Consider the following 25275-nt stretch of genomic DNA (forward strand, 5'->3'; position numbering starts at 1 on the left):
GTCTCTATGTATTTCTTAAACCCCCCCAGTAAAGGGTTCCCTCCTCCAGGGCATCCCCGACCCAGGATGAAGGCCAAGGCTGTTCCTGGGCTGTGGGGGCTGGGCTGGTGACATTAAAGTGTAAGAAATAGAATAAAGTGTTTGGTTCTGTGGTGGAACAATAAATCCCAGCAAGCCTCCCCTGCATGCAGGGACTTGGAGAACTCCAAGTCCCAGCATGTGTGTGTGCTGTGTGTGCGCAGTGGTGGAAACCCGGCGCAGCGGTGTGAAAAACCAGAAGTGTGCTCAGGAGACCTAATGTGCGGGGACCCGGCCATGCTGTGCAGTGGTAGCCTGGCACTGGTGAGTGGAACCCATTGCTGCCGGGGTACAGTGCCACCTTTCCTCTTGGAGGGGGAGGGGAGGGGGGGGATTTGGAGAGGTACACGGATGCACACCACGCCATCTATACTGGGGGGGGGGGGGGCTCTCCTGCTCTCTTTCCCCTGCCACTGCTCCTTCTCTCAAGCCAATCTCCCACTCGACCTCTGTCTCACCTCTTTATCTCCCTCTCTTTATCCCGTAGACTCTATCCTCTCTTCTCCCCACTTCTTTCCCCATGCTCCCCCTCTCTCTCTCTTTCCTCCCTCTCTCTGACAGACTCCATCCCCTCTCTTTACCTGTGCTCTCATACCCCCACCACACACCCTCTCTATAGCCCTATCTCTCCCCAATACCCTCTCCGATGGTCTCACCCCCACCCCTCTACCTGGCACAGTCCCACACTCTCTCCTTGACGCCCATCCTATCTTTAGCCCTGTTTGACCCTCTCTTCCTCTCCCTCTGCCTCTCGCTGATCCACTCACTTTCTCTCACTCATTCTCTCTCCCGCTAACACTCTCAATCCTACTCGCCTCCTCCCTTTCCCTCTTGCTCTTCTCTTTCCCTCTCATTCTCTCTCTTTCCCTCATTTTCCATAAAGCCCTCTCCCCCTTTCTCTCTGCCCTACACCCGCTGTCTCATAGTCTATCACTCTCCCCCCCCCCCCCCCCACACACACACACACACACCCACAATGGGCATTGTAGTGACAATTGGGGGAGGGGGACCCTTCCAAGATTTTGCTATGGGGCTCACATCCTTCTTGTTACGCCCCTGCACACCTGCCAATTGTACCATGTTTGGGCACCTTTGCCACTATATTGTTGGAATGTGGGGGGAAGCTGGAGCACCCAGAGGAACTCATGCAAGTGCGGGGAGAATATACAAGCACAGATGGGAACTGAACTTATGACCTCAGTGCTGTAAGGCAGAGATGTTAACATTACACAATTTCTACTACCTATAAATAGATGAGAATAACACTGAATCTAACACTGACTACAACAGCCTATGGCTATAGCAGCCTACCTGAGAACTAATCCAGCACTTCTATTAATTGTTAAAAATCTAAGCGGTTTGGACCTCCTTGTCAGCATGAAGCATATGTCATGCATATTTTTATTAGTCTAGCTTAGTAACTATTTAAGAAGCTGAGGTATGTTTTCCATAAACAAAAAAAAAACACTTTATTTAAAACAAATACTACATATGTGTTGTTTTATGTCTTTAAAAAAACAATTAGTACTTATATTTCCAGCAGTAATGAAAATGGAAATGATTACATTGGGGGAAATTTATTAAGATAGAAGCTTGATTTCAGATGGGGTATTGCTATGGGCAACCAATCAGACATCATCTATTATATTCTAGAACAGGGGTAGCCAACCCTGGTCCTCAAGTACCCCCAACAGTGCACGTTTTCCAGGTCATCCAGCAGGTGCACTCATTCAGGCACATTTGAAAATATCACAGGTGGAGCTAATTATAGCACTTGTGATTCTGTTTGGAGACCTGCAAAACATGCACTGTTAGGGGTACTTGAGGACCAGGGTTGGGAACCACTGTTCTAGACCAGGGGTAGCCAACTCCAGTCCTCGAGAGCTACCAACAGTTAATGTTTTCCAGGTCTCCTCACAGAACTATAGTTGCTGATATAGGATTTGCAGGCATATTTTTCTTTTGCATATAGGAAATTGTTACCTGTGTATATATATATATATATATATATATATATATATATATATATATATATACAGCTGGATTTTGCATGGCTGTGTGAAGCCCCGTACACACGGGGGGAGATATATTGCTAGCAATATATTGCTGAGCAATATATTGTCCAGTGTCTCCTTTGCATCAGCGACCAGAGATGGTCGCTGATGAAAAGGAACCTCTGCTGGCGGCGCCGCAGAGGTAATTAGCTGGTCGCAGGAGCAAGCTCCTGCGACCAGCGATTAGAAAAGGGCTGAAAATGGGAGAGCGCACCCGGCGATTTATCGCCGGGGCACACTCCCAATCACTGGCAATATGGTCGCCAGCGACCATATTTCCAGCGATTTCAGCCCCTATCGCCGTGTTACGGCTATTTTTGAAGTTGTAAATTGTGTCAGCTAATTTAACATATTGTGGTGTCTGTGCCAGCAACTACAGAGTGATTATCAGTAGATATTCAGTATACCCTGATTGTGCAAAACCTGGATGAATGAGGTGCTGCTTGGGGAACGATTGGACTGCTGCTTGATTGCGAGTAGATACATTATTGCAATACAGCCTTAAAGCTTACTGAGAGCATAACGTGAACCATACAGGAGACAAGTTGCAAAAATGAATGGATACAATTATTCCACTGATATAATCTTGTTCAGGGACACACTGTTGCCAGAAAAGCTACTTATATCAAAGCCCTAAAAGCCAATTCACTGTGAGGGGAGAATAATACATTTGTATATATGTAAATATGATATGTTGTACATACTTTATTTGCTTCTTCTGAATTTAATTTGCTGATTTATGATTATAATCCTTATCTCAATTTAATTGAGTGAATACCCATAATGCCAATGTGACAGAGGCATTAAGGATATATGATGGTCAGCTTTATACGGAATTAGCGTACTCATATCCTGTCCAATAATAATTTTTTTGCACCAGTCCCATCATAATTGTCTGCAAATAACTTGCAGGGACAGAGGCAAGAATAATGGTTTCTAAAAGTTTTTCTAAAAATACTTTGTTAAATTCTTTTTTATCTTTATTTTCGCACACTGGACTTTAAAGTTAGATAGTCCATAAGTTATTTGACTTGGCATCAAAAAGTAAAAAATAAAAATATAAATTGTTAAAGCAGTTTAACTGAGCAACTTCTAGAATGGGGATTAAGGGCTGTTTCACACAGTACGGTTCCTGCCGCACGGTGAAATCCCGTACGGCCAGGGAGCCGTGCCGCACTCAGCAGTTGTGAATGGACACTATTGTGTCCATTCACACGGGACGGCCACGGCCCGGCCGCACGGCTGCAGCCGGATCCCCCCACTGGAAGGGACGGCTGCCGGGCTGTGGCCATCCCTGCCATTATAAAATTCTGAGTGCGGCGCGGCTCCCTGACCGTACGGGATTTCACCGTGCGGCAGGAACCGTACTGTGTGAAACAGCCCTAAGAGTGCACCCCACCCGAGTTTCTTTTTCTTTTTCTCTTCACAGAATCACAAGTGAAGATCATGTCAGTGAGTAAATACTACACCTGTGCAGCTGCTAGGTGAGCTGGAAAACATGAACTGTTGGTCGCTCTCGAGGACTGGAGTTGGCTACCCCTGTTCTAGAAGGTGCCAAATATAAAAATAGATTCTGATAGGCTGTCTATAGCAGTGGAGAGAGAAAGAGGGAGATGGGCGCTCTGCCTGGGTGCCGGCTGCTCAGTCTGGTTTGTCCAAACCTGGGTTCAATGTTAGAGATACGGGGGTGACTAGCGCTCTGGCTTTAAACTGAAAATAGGAGTGATGTAGTATCTGTAAGGCTGGATAAGCAGCAATGATGATGTAACCAATAAATGTGATAAAATAAATATTCTATTCGATATAAATGGGTGTAAATACACCATATGGGGTGCGGGTGGAGGGGGGGATGGGGGATGGGAATGTGGAAAATGGGGCTCTCTGCAGGGGTGCAGGAGGGCGGGTGCTGGCTAACACTAGCCTGAGTCCAGATCGATGGGATAGGAAAACAGAGCACACCCTGCTTCACCTCCTGAGGTGAACGCAGTCCGTGTGTTCTGGGGGGAATGGAAATTGGAGGATGAGTCCTTCTAGCGGTAACCGCTGTGCAGGTCCTGGATGGTAACAGAAAGTCTCTCGCAGTAGGTCAGTGTAAGTTTGCCAGGTGTCGCTCGGGGAATCCCTGGCGGTGCACCTAACACTTACCTGGTGCCCGCTGGAATCTTCAGTAATTCCGTCCCACGCCGCTTCGCTGTAGACGGACTTAATCCTGCTGGTGTCTGCACAGCCGTGCAGATCACCAGTGTAGAAAACCGTGTCGCTTCCACAGGAATAGAGGCACTTCCGGGTCCCGCTGGCGTGCGTTTACCGGGTGCTTCCAACTCCTGGAGTGACACGGGCTGCACTCCCGGTGGGGAGGAGACTGCTGGAAAGGTCTTGAAGGTGTGCAGGTGTCGTCCAACGCGTTTCAACCCCGCTGGGGTCTTTTTCAAGACCCCAGCGGGGTTGAAACGCGTTGGACGACACCTGCACACCTTCAAGACCTTTCCAGCAGTCTCCTCCCCACCGGGAGTGCAGCCCGTGTCACTCCAGGAGTTGGAAGCACCCGGTAAACGCACGCCAGCGGGACCCGGAAGTGCCTCTATTCCTGTGGAAGCGACACGGTTTTCTACACTGGTGATCTGCACGGCTGTGCAGACACCAGCAGGATTAAGTCCGTCTACAGCGAAGCGGCGTGGGACGGAATTACTGAAGATTCCAGCGGGCACCAGGTAAGTGTTAGGTGCACCGCCAGGGATTCCCCGAGCGACACCTGGCAAACTTACACTGACCTACTGCGAGAGACTTTCTGTTACCATCCAGGACCTGCACAGCGGTTACCGCTAGAAGGACTCATCCTCCAATTTCCATTCCCCCCAGAACACACGGACTGCGTTCACCTCAGGAGGTGAAGCAGGGTGTGCTCTGTTTTCCTATCCCATCGATCTGGACTCAGGCTAGTGTTAGCCAGCACCCGCCCTCCTGCACCCCTGCAGAGAGCCCCATTTTCCACATTCCCATCCCCCATCCCCCCCTCCACCCGCACCCCATATGGTGTATTTACACCCATTTATATCGAATAGAATATTTATTTTATCACATTTATTGGTTACATCATCATTGCTGCTTATCCAGCCTTACAGATACTACATCACTCCTATTTTCAGTTTAAAGCCAGAGCGCTAGTCACCCCCGTATCTCTGTCTATAGCAGTGGTCAGGGAACTCGGTCCTCATTACCCCACCCAGTGCATGTTTTGCTGGTAACCCAGCAGGTGCACAGGTGTACTAATTACTCACAGACACATATTATAAGGTCCGCAGGTGGAGTTAATTATTTCACTTGTGATTCTGTGAGGAGACCTGCAAAACATGCACTGCGTGGGGTAATGAGGACCGAGTTCCCTGACCACTGGTCTGTAGCAATATACCATGTGAAATAGAACTCCCATCTTAGTAAATTTCCCCCATAGTGTGAATAGAAACCTACAAGTTTATATACAGTATAGCCAGAAGTTTAGAGGCAGTTCTTAATCAGCCAGCCAGGGCCGGCACCACCACTAGGCAAATCTAGGCATTTGCCTAGGGCGCCGGCCACTGGAGGGCGGCATTTCGCCCCCCCGTGCCGCGGGGGTACCTGTCCTGCGGCTGTGTATATAAAGCTTGCGGCGGCGGCAGCGGGGGGTCCCTGCAGTCAAGAAATAACGAGCGCTATCTGCCTGGCTACGCGGAAGCGCTTCTGTTGTGGAAACACTGGCCGCACGCTGATTGCCAATCAGCGTGCGCCGTGCGGCCAGTGTTTTCACAACAGAAGCGCTTCCGCGTAGCCAGGCGGATAGCGCTTGTTATTTCTTGAATGCAGGGACCCCCCGCTGCCGCCGCCGCTGCAAGGACCCCCCGCTGCCGCCGCAGCCGCCGCAAGCTTTATATACACAGCCGCAGGACAGGTACACCCCCCCCCCCCCCGACTCGCCTGGGGCACTCCGGTGCCTTGCACCGGCCCTGCAGCCAGCAGTGTATACCTCCCAAATGTCTCGATTTTTACAGAGCAATCCCGGTTTTTGGGACAGTCCAGAGTCCAGCCCAGCAGTGTTCCGTGGTGGGAGGGCAGTTGGGAGTCCCACCTGCCAGCCACTGCTCTGCTCAGCAGAGCAGCAGAGAATAGATGCTGTGCGCATATGCAAAGTGTCTATTCAGTGTAGCAGAGGGGCTGGGGACAGGTGTGGATCATTAGGTCGACCACAGGAAGGTCTACGTGCATTAGGTTTACCACTGAAGTTCGACAGGCCTTAGGTCGACACACTGAAAATGCTGACTTGGCTTTAGGTCAACACGGTCCATTAGGTTGACAAAAACAGGTTGACATTGGGAAGATCGACAGTCAAAATGTTGACATGGGTCCACATCTACTTATGTTACTCATGCCCCTTAGTGTATTCAGCCTTTTCAGAAGGTCATTATATCCAGATTCATATATCAGGCAGCATTCCTTTTAAAGATATATTAATACAGTTTATTTGACCAATGCATTGTCATAAAAGGACTGGAATGCAAAGTATATCATATCAACTTATAGCGCAAACTTATAATCACCCATCCAAAAGAAAGAGGAAGCAGCAGTCAACGAGCCCTACAATCCCATTTTTGATATGATATACAGGGCCGGCACCACTACTAGGCAGCGTTGGGAATTTGCCTAGGGCGCCAGCCACTGGAGGGTGGCAATTTGGAGCAGGTCCCCCCCTGGATGGAGGTGAGTGCCGGCAGCATCCGCAACCCCCCCCCCTCCCTGGAATTACGTAGCGGCATTGGCCGCATTCCCGTCACCCCCCGCACCTGACAAACACACACCAGACCACACACACCCCCATGGAACGACACAGCGGTATCCCGGCAGCACCCCCCCTGTGTGGAGCAGCCGGCCTGCCGCCGCAATACCCGAACCCCCCCTGTGTGGAGCGACCAATTACCCGAAACCCCGGGACCCGACCCGGAGCAGGTGAGCGCTGGCACAAAGACACCCCCCCCAGTGGAGTTTCTTTTATCTACGGGAATTCCCGAGTCCGGCCCTGTTTTGATTGACAGGTTTGTCGGTATTAGTGCTGGGCACGTTAACGCGTTAATAACGCATTAATATGCCGGCACATTAACTGCGATTAAAATGTTTAACGCAGTTAACCCAGGGGGGGAGGACGGGGGTGCACGGGGGAGGGGCGCTGTGGCAGCAGGGAACAGTAAAACGGGGCTGGCAGGCACGGGAAATGAATGGGAGATGGGGCTGCAGGGGTGCAGAGTCTCCGTCCACATGTAGATGGAGGACAGAGACCCTGCGCCCCTCCGAATATGTAGGAGACAGACGCTAGAGGTGCTCCTTTACCCCTAGCGTCTGTCAGGGAAATGCAGAGTGGACACACAGTTCTACCCGGAAGTGTAGATTTCAGGAGCACTGTGGACCTGCAACCCCTGGCATGGAGCAAGTAAACCCCCCTTGACATGGAGCAAGTAAACCCCCCTTGGCATGGAGCAAGTAAACTCCCCCCTGGCATGGAGCAAGAAAACACCCCCTGGCAACGAGCAAGAAAACACCCCCTGGCTTGGAACAAGAAAACACCCCCTGGCTTGGAGCAAGAAAAGACCCCCTGGCAATGAGCAAGAAAACACCCCCTGGCTTGGAGCAAGAAAACACCCCCTGGCAATGAGCAAGAAAACACCCCCTGGCATCGAGCAAGTAAACTCCCCTGGCAACAAGCAAGTAAACTTCCCTGGCAACAAGCAAGTAACCCTCCCCTGGCAACAAGCAAGTAAACACCCCCCCCCCCACCCGCCCAGCATAAAGCAAGTACTGTAAACCCCCCTGGCATGGAGCACATAACCCCCCTAGCAACGAGCAAGTAAACCCCCCTGGCAATGAGCAAGTAAACTTCCCTGGCAACAAGCAAGTAACCCTCCCCTGGCAACAAGCAGGGAACCCACCATGGCAACAAGCATGTAATCCCACCTGGCAATGAGCACGGAACCCCTGGCAACAAGATTTTAGGTAAGCGGCGCTGATGTGCCTATAAGTGCGATTAATCGCAGTTAATCGCAAAAATTGAATGCAATTAATCGCAATAAAATTTTTTAATCATTGCCCAAAACTTATATATATATATATATATATATATATATATATATATATATATATATATATATATACACATACAGTATATAGGGGTGGAGGCGGCGGCACTCCTGGCAAGCAGTGGAGTGCTTCAATGGGGATGCAGTTACAATCCCGGCGGTCGGGATCCCGGCGTTCAGAATCCCGACGCCGGAATCCCGACCGCCGAAATGCCGACACATTCTCCCTCCGTGGGTGTCCACGACACCCCTGGAGGGAGAATAAATTAGTGTGCCGAGCGTAGCGAGGCACCGGGCCCGCTGCGTGGCGAGCACAGCGAGCCCGCAAGGGGGGGGGCTATCCACGTCCCCCCCTTGTCGGCATTTCGGCTGTCAGGATTCCGGCGTCGGGATTCTGAACGCCGGGATTCAATGCTGAATCCCTTCAATGATGTGGCGGTGCCTTCCCAGCTATTACTCCCACGTGGGAGTAAGGCAAACGTAGAAATGTAGACGGGGTGGCGGCACTCGAATCAATAAAGACACACGGCAGGCTTTATAACCAAAGTTAAGATTTCCAAAGGTTATAACACCTGCCGTGTGTCTTTATTGAGTATGGTTGGAGTTAAAGGCAGATTGGGGTTAATAAAACAGGTGGGGAAATTTCTGGGAGCAGCCCTATTTCTGCAGCCTGTGCTCTACCACACTGACATGCTCCCTCACCATGCAGCCTAATATCTATCATACTGACGCTCCCTGACCCCATGGCCTGCGCTCTATCACACTATCACACTCCCTCACCCTGCTGCCTGCGCTCTGTCACTGTCGCGCTCCCTCACCCCAGGGTCTGCACTCTTACACTGATGCGCTCCTTTAACCCATGGCCTGCGCTCTATCACACTGATGTGCTCCCTCACCATGCAGCCGGGGCTATATAACATGGACGTGCTTCCTCACTGTGCTTCCTGCACTCTATCACACTGACACTCACCCTACAGCTTGCACTCTATCACACTGACACTCTCCCTTACCCTGCGGCTTGCACTCTATCACACTGACACTCTCCCTCACCCTACGGCTTGCACTCTATCATACTGACACTCTCCCTCACTCTGCAGCCTGCGCTCTATCACACTGACGCGCCCCCTTACTCTGCGGCCTGCGCTCTTTCACACTGACACTCTCCCTCACCCTGCGGCTTGCGCTCTATCACACTGACACTCTCCCTCACCCTACGGCTTGTGCTCTATCACACTGACACTCTCCCACACCCTGCAGCTTGTGCTCTATTACACTGACACTCTCCCTCACCCTACGGCTTGTGCTCTATTACACTGACACTCTCCCTCACCCTGCGGCTTGCGCTCTATCACACTGACACTCTGACACTCTCCCACACCCTGTGGCCTGCACTTTATCACACTGATGTGCTCACTCACCATGCAGCCTGTGCTCTATCACACCAACGTGCTCTATCACACTGACACCCTCCCTCACCCCATGGCCTGCATTCTATCACACAAACACCCTCCCTCACCCTGCTGCCTGTGCTCTATCACACTGACGCTCTCCCTCAACCGCGGCCTGCGCTCTATCTCACTGATGCTCTCCCTCACCCCACGGCCTGCACTTTATCACACTGATGCACTCCCTACCCATGCGGCCTGCACTCTTACACCGATGTTCTCCTTTAACCCATGACCTGCGCTCTATCACACTTAAGCAATCCCATACCTCCCAACTTTCAGGGAGACGGAGACGGGACAGTGGGATGCACGCAGTAGGTGGCATAATTAAAGGGGCATGGCCTATACTCGCTTCTCTCCCACGAGGCTCTGCGAGCCTCTAGCCATGCCCCCAGCCCCCTGGCTGCGGGAATAGACGCTGTGCACTTTCGGGACTGTTGGGAGGTATGTAATCCCTTACCATGCGGCCTGTGCTCTATCACCCTGATGTGCTCCCTCACCCTGCAGCCTGTGCTTTATCACACTGATGCACTCCCTACCCATGCGGCCTGTGCTCTATAACCCCGATGTGCTCCCTCGCCCTGCAGCCTGTGCTCTGTCACACTGACGCAATCCCTCACCATACAGCCTGCACTCTATCACACTGACATGCTCCCTCACCCTGCGGCCTGTGCTTTATCACACTGACGCAATCCCTCACCATGCGGCCTGGGCTATATCCCACTGATGCACTTCCTAAACCCCATGCAGACCAATCCCAACCCTCCCCACTAGTGCCTAACTCTCGAACCCTGCACCCTACCTCTTCCCCCCAGCCTAACCCTAACCCACCCCACATTAGTAATCTCTAATCTATATCATGCTATCTAATACATTTCATAGATGGTGTTTCCTTTATGTAATATAGCTAAATTTAAATACTGTAAGTAGGATGTAGTACACCAGAAACTACAAAGGGCCAATAATCATAAAATATCTTTGGTTGTACAACACTGGAAAAACATTTTGAATATCATAAAATATCTGTACATTGCCATAAAACATTGCCATAAAACATGAGGTGCACCGTGCACATACACTGTATGCAGATTTGCTATCATCTGACACATACCTGCTGCTGTTGTACAATAGGTGATAAGGGTGTGGTACGTGCAATGTGTAAATATATCATCTGATACTGTATGCTCTTTTAATGCCCGTACACACTCTGAGATATTGGCTAATGGACAATTTTGACTAAGCAATTTTGAGAGAGATTTTTGACTAGATGCACTGGAGATTTTGACTTAGCAATTTTGTCTCAGTAATGATAGTCTAATGCTGTGTACACACGGGGAAATATGATTGCTGGGGATATATTGCTAGCAATATATCCCCAGCAACCATATTGCTCAGTGTCTCCTTTTCATCAGCGATGAAAAGGAGACACTGCTACGGGGCGTAGGGGGAGCGCAGCAGCAGCAGACGCTGCTGCTGTCACTATGAACGGAGGAGGGAGGGAGCAGCCGCACGGGGCTGGGGAGATCAATGCTGATCTCCCCGGCGCTGACCTCCCGGCACAGCGATCGCGGGGAAAGCCGCTGGTCGCAGGAGCATGCTCCTGCGACCAGCGACCATTAGGCAGTGCACACGGGAGCGCGCAGCTGGCGATTTATCGCCACCTGCGCTCGAAATCACTGGCAATATGGTCGCTCAGCGACCATATTCCCAGCGATTTCACACAATATTGCTCCCGTGTGTACACACCTTATGATCTAGTCAAAATTGCCTTGCCTGCACAGTCAATCTATGCTAAGCAATCTGTGCTAGACGATATTGACTAATGCTGTGTACACACGGGGGAGATATATTGCTCAGCCATATATTGCTGATCAATATATGGCTGAGCAATATATTGCTCAGTTTCTACTTTACATCAGCGACCAGAGATGGTCGCTGATGTAAAAAAAACTGTCGGGGGGAGCCCGGCAGTGGTAATCAGCTGGTCGCAGGAGCATGTTCCTGCGACCAGCGATCACCAAAGGGGCAAAAACGGGAGCGCGCACCCGGCGATATATCGCCGGGGCACACTCCCATTGCGGGCAATATGGTCGCTCAGCGACCATATTTCCCGCGATTTTGCACCGTGTGTACGCACCTTATGCAGGAGAAAAATAGGGAGATTTTGGCTAACCTTCTAGGAGATTTTCACTATATAGTCAAAATCTCCTGCCAAAATCTCATCGTGTGTACACCCCTTTACTGTACCCTGGAAGAGCGGTAAGAACAAAACCCAGCACAGACACACTTTGTATGCACACAGGTATGCGACCCGTTCACACTGCCAAAAATCCCATGTTAAAAGGAAAATTCCCGGGTCTACGTGCTAGACCCGGGAATTTGGCTGCAGTGAGAACGGGGTATAATTAATGGTAAGTATCATGTCACACACTGGGCCAGTTGTACGTATCAAGCTTCAGGAGAGTGATAAAAACAGCCAGCCATTCAGCTCCTAACTGACATGTTACAGACCTGGCTTTGAAAAATGACAGGTAGGAGCTGATTGGCTGGGTGTTTAACACTCTCCACTTTATCACTTTTTGAAGTTTGATACATCTGGCCCACAAACTGTTACAGGAAAGGGTACTTCCTCATTTTTGCGGCCACAGCTTACGCTACGGTACTTAAGTAGCGTAACCCGCACAACCCTGGGTCCATGCCACCCTCCTGTGTCCACACCACCATGTATTACCTTTAGTAAAGTTGTGGAGAGTAAAGCGCAGTGGAGTGAGCCACCGCGTGTGGTGAGCGAAGGGTGGCAAGCGAAACGTGGTGAGTGAAGCGAGCCCGCTAGGGGACAATTATCAGGGCCTGTCTCTGTGTCCCATCCACGGACTGCAGTGTCCCACGGGCGGGGGAGGTTGCCGTGGAAGGTATATAAATCAGTGTCTGCCAGGTATCAGGCTGTGCAGCGAATAGCTGCTGCTTGGCGCTTGCCGCTCCCATGGGGCCCGGTGGTGGATGTAGTGCGCACTACACAAACAATCAGAGACTGCATAGTACTAGACAGCTCGCGCTCTAGCAGCTATGTTTAGCTGCTTATTAGAGGGCGAATTGACGTCGGGATCCTGTTGCCATGTCCCAACAGCGTAAAATGGGTGCGTGGCCTTGCGGGACGACACAATTATAGGCCATGCCCCTCCTGTGGCAAGCCCGCCCCGAAATTCCAGGTGCGTGCCTTCGCCGCACACCTGTGTCCCTCCTCGACATAACTAAAAGTTGGGAGGTATGTAAAGGATCATAGCTGGTCAGTGCATAATGAATCTTTTGTATGTTGGCTAGCACAGAAACACAGAAGTGCTTAAGTTGATCTACTGTACAATGCAGTGTAAACATTAAAGCTGTCAGCACTTGTGGGTTAAAGAAGCCAGTATTTTCCCAGCAGGCTAAAAAAAATGTATGTATTTGTTCTCCTTCCATTGCAGCATTGTTTTTACTTCCACTTTCTTACTATGGGCCTAATTCAGACCTTTTCACTAGGGTACGTATACTCTCAGCCTAGCAAACAGGTTAGTGCAGCCCACCGTCCTGCCGAACGCCCGTGATACTTGCTGATGGCGTTCACACAGGGGTTCTGCACATGCACATAATAGCGAATTCAGCCCTTTCCAATGGGGCCTGAATTGGGCCCAGTGTTTCCAAATCAGAATCAGGCCCTAAGTGCAAGTCTGACAACATATCTTACAAGAGTATAGAGCTGGGTACACACTAATAGATATATCTGCAGATCAATAGATATAAAGATATATCTACAGATGGGTTGGGCAGCGTGTTCTCCATTCACACTGCCTGATCTGTCGGAAATTTCATCAAAAGTGGGCGGGTGCATTTGTATGCCAACACCGACTGAGCTGTCGATCATCGGTGGCTACCGCCGCAGCTATCTGGGTGGTCGGCAGATCGATCATACACACAGCACAATGCGCTGATACACTACCATTCAAAAGTTCGGGGTCACCCAGACAATTTTGTGTTTTACATGAAAACTGATTATTTTTTATCAAATTAGTTGCAAAATTAATAGGACATATAGTCATGACATTGGCAAGGTTAGAAATAATGATTTTTATTTGAAATAATAATTTTGTCCTTCAAACTTTGCTTTCATCAAAAAATGCTCCTTTTGCAGCAGTTACGGCATTGCAGACCTTTGGCATACTAGCTGTTAATTTGGTGAGGTAAACTGAAGAAATGTCACCCCACGCTTCCTGATGCACCTCCCACAAGTTGGATTGCCTTGATGGGCACTTCTTGTGTAGCGTACTGTCAAGCTGCTCCCACGACAGCTCAATGGGGTTGACATCTTGTGAATGCGCTGGCCACTACATTACAGACAGAATACCAGCTGCCTGCTTCTTGCCTAAATAGTTCTTGTATAATTTGGAAGTGTGCTTTGGGTCATTGTCCTGTAGGAGGAGAAAATTGGTTCCAATCAAGCTCTGCCCACAGCGTATGGCATGCTATTGCAGAATGGAGTGATAGTCTTACTTATTCAAAATCCCTTTTATCTGGTACAAATCTCCCACTTTACCAGAACCAAAGCAGCCATGGACATCACATTGCCTCCATCATGCTTGACAGATGGCATCAGGCAGTGGCGGATTAAGCACGGGGCTACAAGGGCGGTTGCCCCAGGGCCCCCACACATAAGGATCCCCCACACTGGCACTGCTGCTCCTGTCGCCCCATGCTTGGGCAGTGGGATCGGGGTGCGCAGGCAGGCTAGCGCAGCGTAGACGGGCAAGGAGTTGCTGCAGCGGTCTGGGCTGTCAGCGCCAGGGTCCCTGCCGTGGATGGGAAGTCAGCGGTGGGGTCCCTGCAGCGAATGGGAACTAGTAGCCAATACCGCTACTAGTTCCCATCTGCTGCAGGGACCCCGCCGCTAACTTCCCATACACTGCAAGGACCACGGCGCTGACTGCTCAGACTGCTGCAGGGACCCCCTGCACTACCCAGGAACCCTGTGGGGGGTGGGGGGGGGAATGTGGGGGGGGGTGTCTGTGGGGACCCCCACAATTTTGTTGTCCAGGACCCACACAGACCTCAATCCGCCCCTGGCGTCAGGCACTCTTCCAGCATCTTTTCACTGTTCTGCGTCTCACAAATGCAAGGAAATTTCTCGGGAATGCCACTGGTTAGAGCCGGGCAGCGCTGCTGCACTGATAGCTGAACTCAGCTTCAGCGCTGCCCGGCTCCGTCTGCTCAACGGCACATCCCCTTTCCCTCCCGTCTCCCCACCCCCGGCTGTGTGACAGTGCACAGATGTCACGCCGGTTGCCAGGGGCAGGGCCGGGTTGCCGGGGGCAGGGCCGGGCAGCGGCTTATACACAGTTCAGCGGCGCTGCCCGGACCCGGGGACACAGTGGTTGGCTTTTTTAGGGAGCGCTCTCCAGAAAATCTCGCCCAGTGGGGAGCACTCCCTTAAAAAAAAAAACACCACTCAAGTGGTTAATATTACCCTTTTATTTGTGGGTTATAATATGATTGATCTCAATTACATTCATTTCCACTCATTTACAGTCTATTCTGAACACCTCACAGCTCATGATTTTGTTTTTAGGCCAAAACATTGCACCGAGGTAGCTGGATAGCTAACACAAGTGACAGAAGTAGGCAGCACAAACACTTAGCAGCACCTTTGGACTGATATGGCACATTTAGCAGCATCCGTAGATTGATATGGCACACTTAACAGCACCCATGGACTGATACGGCACACTGAGCAGCACCCCTGGACTGATGCAGCACCCCTGGAATTATATTGTAACTTGGCAGCACTCCTTGACTAATATTGCACACTAAGCAGCACTTGTTTCTAAAAAGAAGGGGAAGGGGTAATGGATTGATCCGCACTAATCTTGAAAAACAGTAAAACAACCCATGTCGACCTCGCGACCTGCCGACCTAACCCATGTCGACCTAATGCATTTGTCTACCTAAACCCATGCCGACCTTGTCCCATGTCGACCTAGACACCTGTCAAACTTCACCCATGTCTACCTAGAACCCTGTCGACCTAGTTGCCTGTCGACCCAACGGTGTCGACCTAATGACTGTCGACCTAAGTCGGGTCGACAATACCATCCACACACACCCCCCCTGCGAGTGAACCAGAATATGAAGATGAAGATTAGACAGGATCCACTCACGGCCTGGCGGACGCTTTACATTAAGAAAATTAGGGCACATTTTGTAGCTGAACCAGGTTGAACAGGGGGAAATGCCCGAGAGTCTCTGGTCCACGGGCAGGGCTAAACAAAATAATTCTTGGCTTTTAGCCCCACCCCCTTCACCCCGTTATTGGGTTTTCAATGCTTTTATCTTCACACTGATTGCTTCACTAAGAAGCAGGCAGGATATGTGAGAGCTACATACCACTATAATGCCAATATTACAGGCGCTGTGAAGCAGTGACAGGGCCACAATGGGCCAATTCATGCAGCCAATGGGAGTGTAGGAAACAATGCTTCTTTGCATTATCTAAAGACAATTGAAAATATTTTGTAAAGTTAATTTTACTATAAAGGAGCATACACACAATTTTGTCAATGCAATTTCGTAGAACTACCCAGAAACCACAATACTGACTATATACACTGTGCGATTTTGACTATGTAAGATTTTGACTATACTTGGAAACTAGGTTGTACACTATATAATAAAATTTAACCTACTGTACATGTGCAGTCTTTTTGTTCTTGAGCTGCCTTGTGGGTGCCCATCGGCATCACAAGCTGTATACACACAATTTTTGCTACGTTTCTATTGATTTTAGATATATAGTCAAAATTGGTAGCTCATATTCCTCTGCGGCACTTATTCGGATTGACTCGCAAGGCTATGAATTTCGCTGCCTTGTGAGTCCACCAGTCGCCGCCCACACCACACCACCCCCCCCCCCCCCTCACACACACACACACACACTCGCACAGCGCAATTCCCTGCAAATCTAAGACACCTCCTTGGTGCAAGTACCTGTACGGAAAGCGGGTTGGCTATGCGCATGTGTAGTCACAAAACATCACACATCAATCTGAATAAGGCCCTGTGTGTATGCACCATAAGATAGGATTTGAAAAACAATGGAGGTGGAGGCTGTATCTTTCTCCAGTCATGTTACCTGGAGCTAAGCGTCTAAACTGTGTTCTTTTGGGAATAGTGGCACAGCGCTGGCTGCATGCATGGATGCAGCAACTATATATTTATAGTGTATTGTGTCTGAAGAGTCTGCTAACCCAATGGCTGTAATTAGCTTGTAATCATAAGACTACATTCCCCAGTGAACCACTATTCCCTTTTGTTATTGTGTGTCATATTTATCAGCGCTGATTATGGAAGATAAAGAAATTCCCTAGGGTCTGGAGAAAGCATTATAATCTCATTAGAGAATCAGAAAGCTGGAAAATAACCGGTACAAACTGTATAAGACAAAAAAAAAACAGATTAGTCCAAATTTACAGTAACAAATGTTCAGCAGATGCCTGTTAATTAGGTAAATGTATCTCCTATATCTTTTTTGAAATCTCTTGATTCCATAATGCTGCAGGGGCAATGGGCAAGAATGGAGTTACGAAAATTGCCTGCCAAGCATACAGTATTGTATGGCCAAGCATACGGTATTGTATGCTCAAATTGCGTACATACGGGGTTGGAAGGAATAGAAGAAACTCAGTGACGCACTATTTCTAGAGTAAAAGTAAAAGATTTTCTGACAAACACACATTTTTGAAGTACAGGAGCCACTTAATTAGAAGTAATAATCAATATAAGTTCAGTAGAATAAGAGGCATTAACACTGAACAAAAGAGGCTTAACCCGTTGAGAGCCAAGTGAATTTGTCAAAATGTGTTACAATTGCCAAGCAAACATTTTTATTCATCATGATTACCTGTAATACTGCCCAACCAGGACAGACCACCAATCTGACTCCTTGGGAGTTTGTGCACATATCGGCAACTGTTGCTTATTTAAATTATTATTCACTTATACTTGCAGACAATGTGTGTATGAATTGACTTTCATTTATATTTTATCTTTAAATCTTGCATGTATGGGGGAAATTTACTAAAGGAAATTTGTAAAAAATAGGTGTATTTGTATCCAGAAATACACTTATTTTTGACATTTACTATCCCGAAAATACGGCAATTCGTATTGGTATTGATAGCACATCAATACAACTACGAATTGCCGTATTTTCGGGATAGTAAATGTCAAAAATAAGTGTATTTCTGGATACAAATACACCTATTTTTTTACAAATTTCCTTTAGTAAATTTCCCCCTATATGTCAATTTGCACCTTGATTTATCAGTAAAGTGTGTTTTTTTCAAGTTCAATAATTTACTGTTATTCTGACCACACACACACACCTTAATACTTAGGCAGAGCGCAGCACTATAAAAACCCAATTATTTATGATTACCTGTAATGTTTACCTAATATAGGAAATATAATGGGCGGTATTCAATCTTGGCCACTATTTCCACCAGGGGAAATAGCGGCTGACGCCTATTCAATGCTGCTGTTTCCGACAGCATTGAAGGTGGATTCTGCAAAAACAGATCCGACTTTAAAGAAGTCGGATTTGTTTTGTTGGTAACGGCCGGGGATTGTCGAATTCACGCCCGTTTTTTGACAATCCACCGCCGTTTTTTTCTGGCACGCCCACTTTTCGAAACTCGACAGTCAGAACATTAAATTCCGCCTGTCAAGTATCTGTCAAGCGGAGCGAAAAGGCCCGGGATTCCAACTGTAGGGATGTTCTAACAGTCAGAATCCCAAATTGAATACCGTACATAGTCTTTTATTACACAACATTTTTCATTTGAATTAAAAGAACAAATGTGAGCAACGCTGGTGTTTTTTGCGGATATATTGCACAGCTCTCAGAGATGTTGGCACTCAAAGAGTTAAATAAATGCTGTTTGTTCTATTCAATACTTGTTCCATACTTACCTTCTTTTGTTGTCTCCTCTCTGGGAGAAGCCCTGAGACAAGAAGCGGGTGAGTGGTGATGGCCAGATTATTTGTGTCCTTAGGTCTCACCTCCTGCTGTCAGCAGTTGTATGAATTGCGGTACTTAATTTATAGCCTACATAGTGTAATAAAACACTACTTTGGTAAAGATGAGTGCTGTCATAGGCGTGCGCAGCCCATTGGAGGGGAGTATCTATCACTACCTACTGGGCGTGTCTATCACCGCTGACTGGGAAAGAATGCAAACTAATTAGAAGGTGACTTATTTATGTGTATGGGCTTCAGAATGAATCATTCCCCCACTCATACACACACACACACACACACTAGAAAAAGGGACAGTGCACGCCGAAGGCGCCATGCAAACATTTACACCGTAATGCCCATTACACATAATGCCACCCATCGTGATGCCTATAACAATTTATACCACACACCTTAACATCGATTACACCGTAATGCCTACTAAATATTAATAAGTGCCACTTATCTACATGCTCTTTGCCAGAGGTATATTGCTTATTGCCAAGGGGACTTAAATGCTCATCACCAGGATGGGGAGGTAGTACATGCTCGTTGCTGCACTTGTTGGTAGCGCATGGTGCGCTGTGACAGACACTAGTGGTCCAGCAAGACCTCCAGTGTCTGTCTCCTCCCAGGTGGCACCTATTTTTGGAAGGGCCACCGTCGACAGAATGTGAGTGTGGGCAGGCTGTGGGATGGAGGCTGGAGGCGGTGGCAGGGTATGTTGGTGAGCTAGTGATTAGGGGGTGCATGGGCACCCCGCCCCCCCCCCCCCCCCCCTATGAGTGCTGTAAAACATTCCAGTTGGATGTGCAATGGTAGATGTTCTGTGCAAAATGAGTGCCAACATCTGTGAGAGATATGCAAAATACTGGCTAAAGATACCAGTGTTGCTCAAATTAGAAGCCATACACTGACTCCCACCCCCCCCCCCCCCCCTTCCCCTCTTGAAATCCAATTTTATCTTTTGACACTGGATCATAAACCGGAAACCCATTTATATCCCATTTACATCTCTAACCTTATCACCATCCTCTTTGCTCCACAAATGCACACTGCAGCTCCTGCCAACTGATTACTTCCTCCCATTCTTGCCTCCAAGATTGTTCATGTACTGCTCTCTTTCTCTGGAATTCTCTACTTCCCTCTATCAGATTTCCCACCTCTCTACAAAACTTTAAACATACTCTTAAGAACAACTTCTTCATGAAACAAGCTATCTTTTACCATAAGCCTCTGTTCCTTGCTCATTGCCTACCCCATATGTGTCACTGTGCCTATCTGCCCCCCCCCCCCCCCCCCTCCGCCCCCTTCCCATTTAGAATGTTAGATCTCATGACCAAGGTCCTCTTCATTCATGTGCTTTTTCTTCTTTTAGTTAGACTATCTTCTACACAATACTACTTACAATGACACGTAGGGCCTTATTTAAGTTCACTCTTTCTGACAAAATCCTTCTTAGATGGACAAAACCATGTGCACTGCAGGTGGGGCAGATGTAAAATGTGCAGAGATAATTAGATTTCGGTGAGTTATTTTGTTTCTGTGCAGGGTAAATACTGACTGCTTTATTTTTACACTGCAATATAGATCTCAACTTGAAGTAAAACCCCACCCAAATCTAATTATCTCTGCACAAGTTACATTTGCCCCACCTGCAGTGCACATGGTTTTGTCCATCTAAGAAGGATTTTGTCAGAAAGAGTGAACTAGAATAAGGCCCTTAGTCCTCGTTCTGAGCCATCTTGATTCTTATTATATTAGTGTCATGTCCATTGATGCAGGAATAATGTACAGTATATATGCCACGTACATACTTGTCCTATATTGTCTTGTAATGTTTTCTTGTTTTGTTCATTTGTTTATGTACTTTGTTAGGTGTGTGGAATCATTTTGGAGCCATATAAATAAAGGATAATAATAATAATAATAATAATAATAATAATAATAATAATAATTAAATTAGTATAATACAGTAGCATCTCCACACACCTGGCTACTCTTCAAATAACCATTTTGGAGAGGGTAAGGTTGGTTGGGTTGCAAAAGCAAACTCCTTCTTTAATGTACAGAAAGTTTGGGTGGGGTGTGTGCAAACTGAAATCTAAATTTCAGTGTACGAATAAAGCAGCCAGTATTTACCCTGCACAGAAAAAAATAATTTGCCCAAATGTAACTCTCTACGCACATGTTACATCAGCCCCACCTGCAGTGCACATGGTTTTGTCCATGAAAGAAGGAGTTTGCTTTTGCAAACTAACCTGAATCACACCCAAAGTGTTTGATTCAATCATGCTGCAATATATCAATCTGGTTGAACTTTAACTGCCATTCCCAAAAATAATGCTGTTCTACTTTGGTGATTATGTAGTAGAATTGTTAGAATTGCTGTGCTGAATTATCCATATTCTGCACTGGTTCAATCACAGACAGATGCCATGGAATTGTTCTGTATACTGTAATTGCCTCAATGACTGAGAGCAATCTGGTTGTGAAAAGTCTTGATACATTTATTTATTTTATGGAAATTTGGTACATTTTTAATTTGCAACAGAAAATTCTAATTTGACTTTATTTATCCACAGAATATTCTTTCTAAAGCCTTCTGGATTGCACAAGTGGTCTTTGGAAAAGACAAGATGGACAATGTTTATTTCGGAGAACAGTGGTACTCATTGGTGTCTTCCCATACATACCACACTTGTTGAGGATCATCAATAAATCAGTTTCGTGCATTTCCTTAGCCATTACCATACAGTTATCTGCAACTTCAAAACAATGTTCTTCTTACATGTGGAGGAATTTCTGCTGAAAAATTACAACTGAGACTATGAACAGTGTTGAAATTCTTCATGTCTACATAATCTGCTCAAAAGTGAAAGAGGGGCTATGGAAGCTCATGAATTATGAAATAGTTTTGTAAATATTTATGCTGCATGAACATCAATGACTCCCTGAGGACCTCAGAGATCTTGATTGAATGGAGAATTGAAAATCAGACTCAAGATAGTAATAAAGCTGATTACGGTATCTTAAGGATTCACTTTCCCACACAATAGTGAACCATGGATCAATGTGTATAATAAAGAAATTAAAAAGAGAATTTTATTTTTTTTATAGTTTATTTGTGAGACTTGTTAAAACATAAATTCATGAATAAATGTCAATTATTCTGAATGGTTTCGAAAACTTTCTCTCACCACAGTATATTGCTAATGTAGCATAGATGCTGATTTCATGAAGAGGAGGTACAAAGTGGCACTGTTGAGGGACTTGGTTCAGTGATTGGAGTTATCATGGCTCCACAATTGCGGCAAAATTCAACATTTTGTGGTGATTCACAGTGGTTTATATTATTATTAACACAGGTCCAACAACTTCACTGTAGATGTGTCACTGTCCTAGACATCTCAGCAAGTACAGGTTAGTTACAACTACTTCAATAAAACTCCAATGACATCGAAGAGAAAGGTCACCAGTGGAGTAACCAAGGGATCTGTACTTGGACTTAATATCTTTGTTGGTGATATTGCAAATGGTAGTGAAGGGAAAGTATGTATTTTTGCAGATGACACAGAGGTATTCAACATAAAGGAAACAACAAGAGGGGTAAAACAAATGATTGATGATCTAGGTAGACTAGAAAATTGGTCAAGAACATGTCAACTATAGTTTAATACCAAAAAAAGTAGATTAGTTAGTAGCAGAAAGAAAGAGGTAATACTACAACTGTATAGGTCATTGGTACAACCTCATCTGGAATACTGTGACCAGTTTTGAAGGCCATAGCCCAGATAATATCAACACTTTAGGGACTGAACAAAGACTGTCAACTAAAATAGTCCATGGCCTACAGTACATAACAAAACTGAACAGAAAGACTAAAAACATATTAATATGTATAGTTTGGTGCAGAGAAGGCACATGGGAGGCATGATCGTAACTTTAAAATATATTACGGATTTTAACCAGGTAAATAAGACAGTCTTCAAAGGTAGTTAAGTAGTAGGGATACGAGGACATGCACTGAAACTGGAGGGAGGTAAGTTCAGGGTTAATTTGAGGAAAAATAACTTCACAGAAGGAGTAGCGGACAATTGGGCTAATCTCCTATCAGAGGTGGTAGACGCTAAGACAGTAGAGCAATTAAAAGATGGTTGGGGCAGACATAATGATATCCTTACAAACAACTAGTCAGCAAATAGGTTTTGAGGTTACCATAAGGTTAAGAAAGAGGCAGACTAGATAGGCCAAGTGTTTTTATGACATATATTAAATACTTTACTCATAACATTGTCAGTCAATATCAGAACCAAAATAAAGGAATAAGAACATCTTGGCACCTCTTTCGCAAGCACAAACACCCTGACACATTATTTGAGTTTACAGAGCTTGATTTTCCTGTACATAAGGAGTGGATTATTATCTGTAAACCCAGTCAGTGCTATGTCTCTATGTATATAGCTGTTTTATGAATTCACAATTGCATACTAGTCACAAGAGATGTACCTGAAAACATGCATGTTTACCTATCTGCTCAACCTGCCATTTTCCTGGTATTTTCAAAGCTCTGAGAAAGGTAAGTATAACTCATGGGTGTAGGGTGAGCAGTTGGAGAATCCCGGGTATTAAACTGCAATTTACTAACTGGGCCTGAATCCTAATGCTGGGTACACAGCAAAACGATGCAGATCATGAGCGGGTTATAAGATGATCGTACGACCTGCTCACAACTCACTCACGATCTGTATACAATCCGACCCATACCCACTAGAATGGTTGTTTACAGATCCTACCTGCTGCAGGTAGGATCTTAGAAATGACCTAACGATCCGCGGGGCCGCACATCGGATCGGGATCGTATCAGAAATGGCACAAAACATGCCCAATTTACATATAATCGGTCCAGATTGTATCTAAATTGGGTCATTTTGGGCCAAATCATTCTGGTGTGTACCCTACATTAGAATAAGCAATCACACAGAGAAGGATGTGAAAATATATAACAGCACCTTTATTGCATTAAAAGCACACATCTCTATAACCACTGCACAATGTAACACATTAAATTTAATTACCAGTATCATTAATATGTCCATAATGTCTATATCGGTCCAGAATCCTCAAGCAAGCAAGTTTCTATACCTCACCATGTAGCAGAGAGAGTTCCAAGCTCTCCCGCTGTTGTGCGGTTGGGGGCTCAGTCACCCTGCTCATCAGGCAACTACCACAGAACTAGCTAGCTACTCCCAATGGGGGGATGCCTTTAACATGGCCTCAAAGGAGAAACAGGTTTTCAGCAATTCAGCAAAATGTCTCCTATATATATCCTAGGCAGGGCTGTTTCTAGACAATTTAGCTGAAACAGGGGGTGGGGATTAACAAAAAGGGTGTGGCTTAGTTAAAAAAAGGTGTGGTCTAGCAGGAAAACAATCACCTTACATCTCACTTTTTCAACCTGCATGACCAGACATTGGTTACCGCAGGAATTGTCATTGGGGGAGATTCTCTAAGCAAGAAATGCGGTAAAAACCCCGTTATCGGGTTTTTACCGCATTTTGGAATGCTGTAAGCATCCCCCGCCGGGCTAACGCGGCGGGGGGCATCGCCAGAAAAATCTGGCGACGCCCCATAGAAGCCAATGGGCTTTTACCGCATCCCACCACCTCCCCGCGCCGACCCCCCGCTGCCCCGCACGGACCCCCACCGCCCCGCATCGCCCCCTCCCCCCTCACCTGTGTCCAGGCAGCACAGCTCTGTGCTGCCCGGACCTGTGACCTCCTCCCTGCACTGATCCTCTTCCGGGTGCAGGGAGGAGGAGAGCCCGGCGCAGCAGCAGCAGCAGCGCCGGGTGTGTGAGGGAGGGGGGAGCCGCCGGGACCTGCTGGGACCCGGCGACTCTCACCGCAAAGGACAGCTCAAAGCAAGAGCTGCCCTTTGCTATAATTATCGCATATGTTAGAACATATGCGATAATTATAAATGCGATGGGCGGCGAAGGGGGGCGGAGATTCTTAGAGAATCTCCCCCATAGTCCTTCCGCACTTAAGTTGGCGGGCTGAAGGCCATGCAGTGACCTAGTACACCTCACACATCAAGGCCAAACAATGTCAGACTACTTAAATCATTATACACTGTTTATCTGTGATGCCAATTACACATTACGCTGCACACCATGATGCCCATTACATATTACGCCGCACAACGTGATGACAATTACATATTACGCTGCACACCGTGATGACAATTACATATTATGCTGCACATCGTGATGACAATTACACATTATGCCGCACACCATGATGCTCATTAGACCCAACACTGTGATGCGCTCCCTCCCCTCCGAACGAAATGTGCTGTGGCAGGGGCGGCGGACAGGGAGAAGAAGAGGAAGGGAGGAGCTGCCTGCTGCACCTCTCGAAATGGCCCTGATCCTAGATTCTGGTAGAGAGCAAACTCTCAACATGAGACCGGATTTTCATACACACACAAGACTCAAAGTTGAAAGAGGAGTTTCGCAAAGTCCCACATTCTTCCAGGGGCAGACCTGTCTTTCAG

At 47.2% G+C, this 25275-nt stretch overlaps 1 protein-coding gene across 1 annotated transcript in view; it reads left to right on the forward strand.

Moving 5' to 3' along the window:
* The window catches only part of SMIM36 (small integral membrane protein 36), a 65115-nt gene extending 43221 nt beyond the window's left edge, over positions 1-21894 (forward strand). The window contains exon 2 of the mRNA XM_083145557.1: positions 21303-21894. The gene's annotated coding sequence lies outside the window, so the exon portion shown is untranslated. The remainder of the gene's footprint in view (positions 1-21302) is intronic.
* The last annotated feature ends 3381 nt before the right edge of the window (positions 21895-25275 follow it).

The sequence above is a fragment of the Crinia signifera genome, chromosome 6 (assembly GCF_055691185.1).
Source record: "Crinia signifera chromosome 6, ASM5569118v1, whole genome shotgun sequence".
Taxonomy (NCBI): domain Eukaryota; kingdom Metazoa; phylum Chordata; class Amphibia; order Anura; family Myobatrachidae; genus Crinia; species Crinia signifera.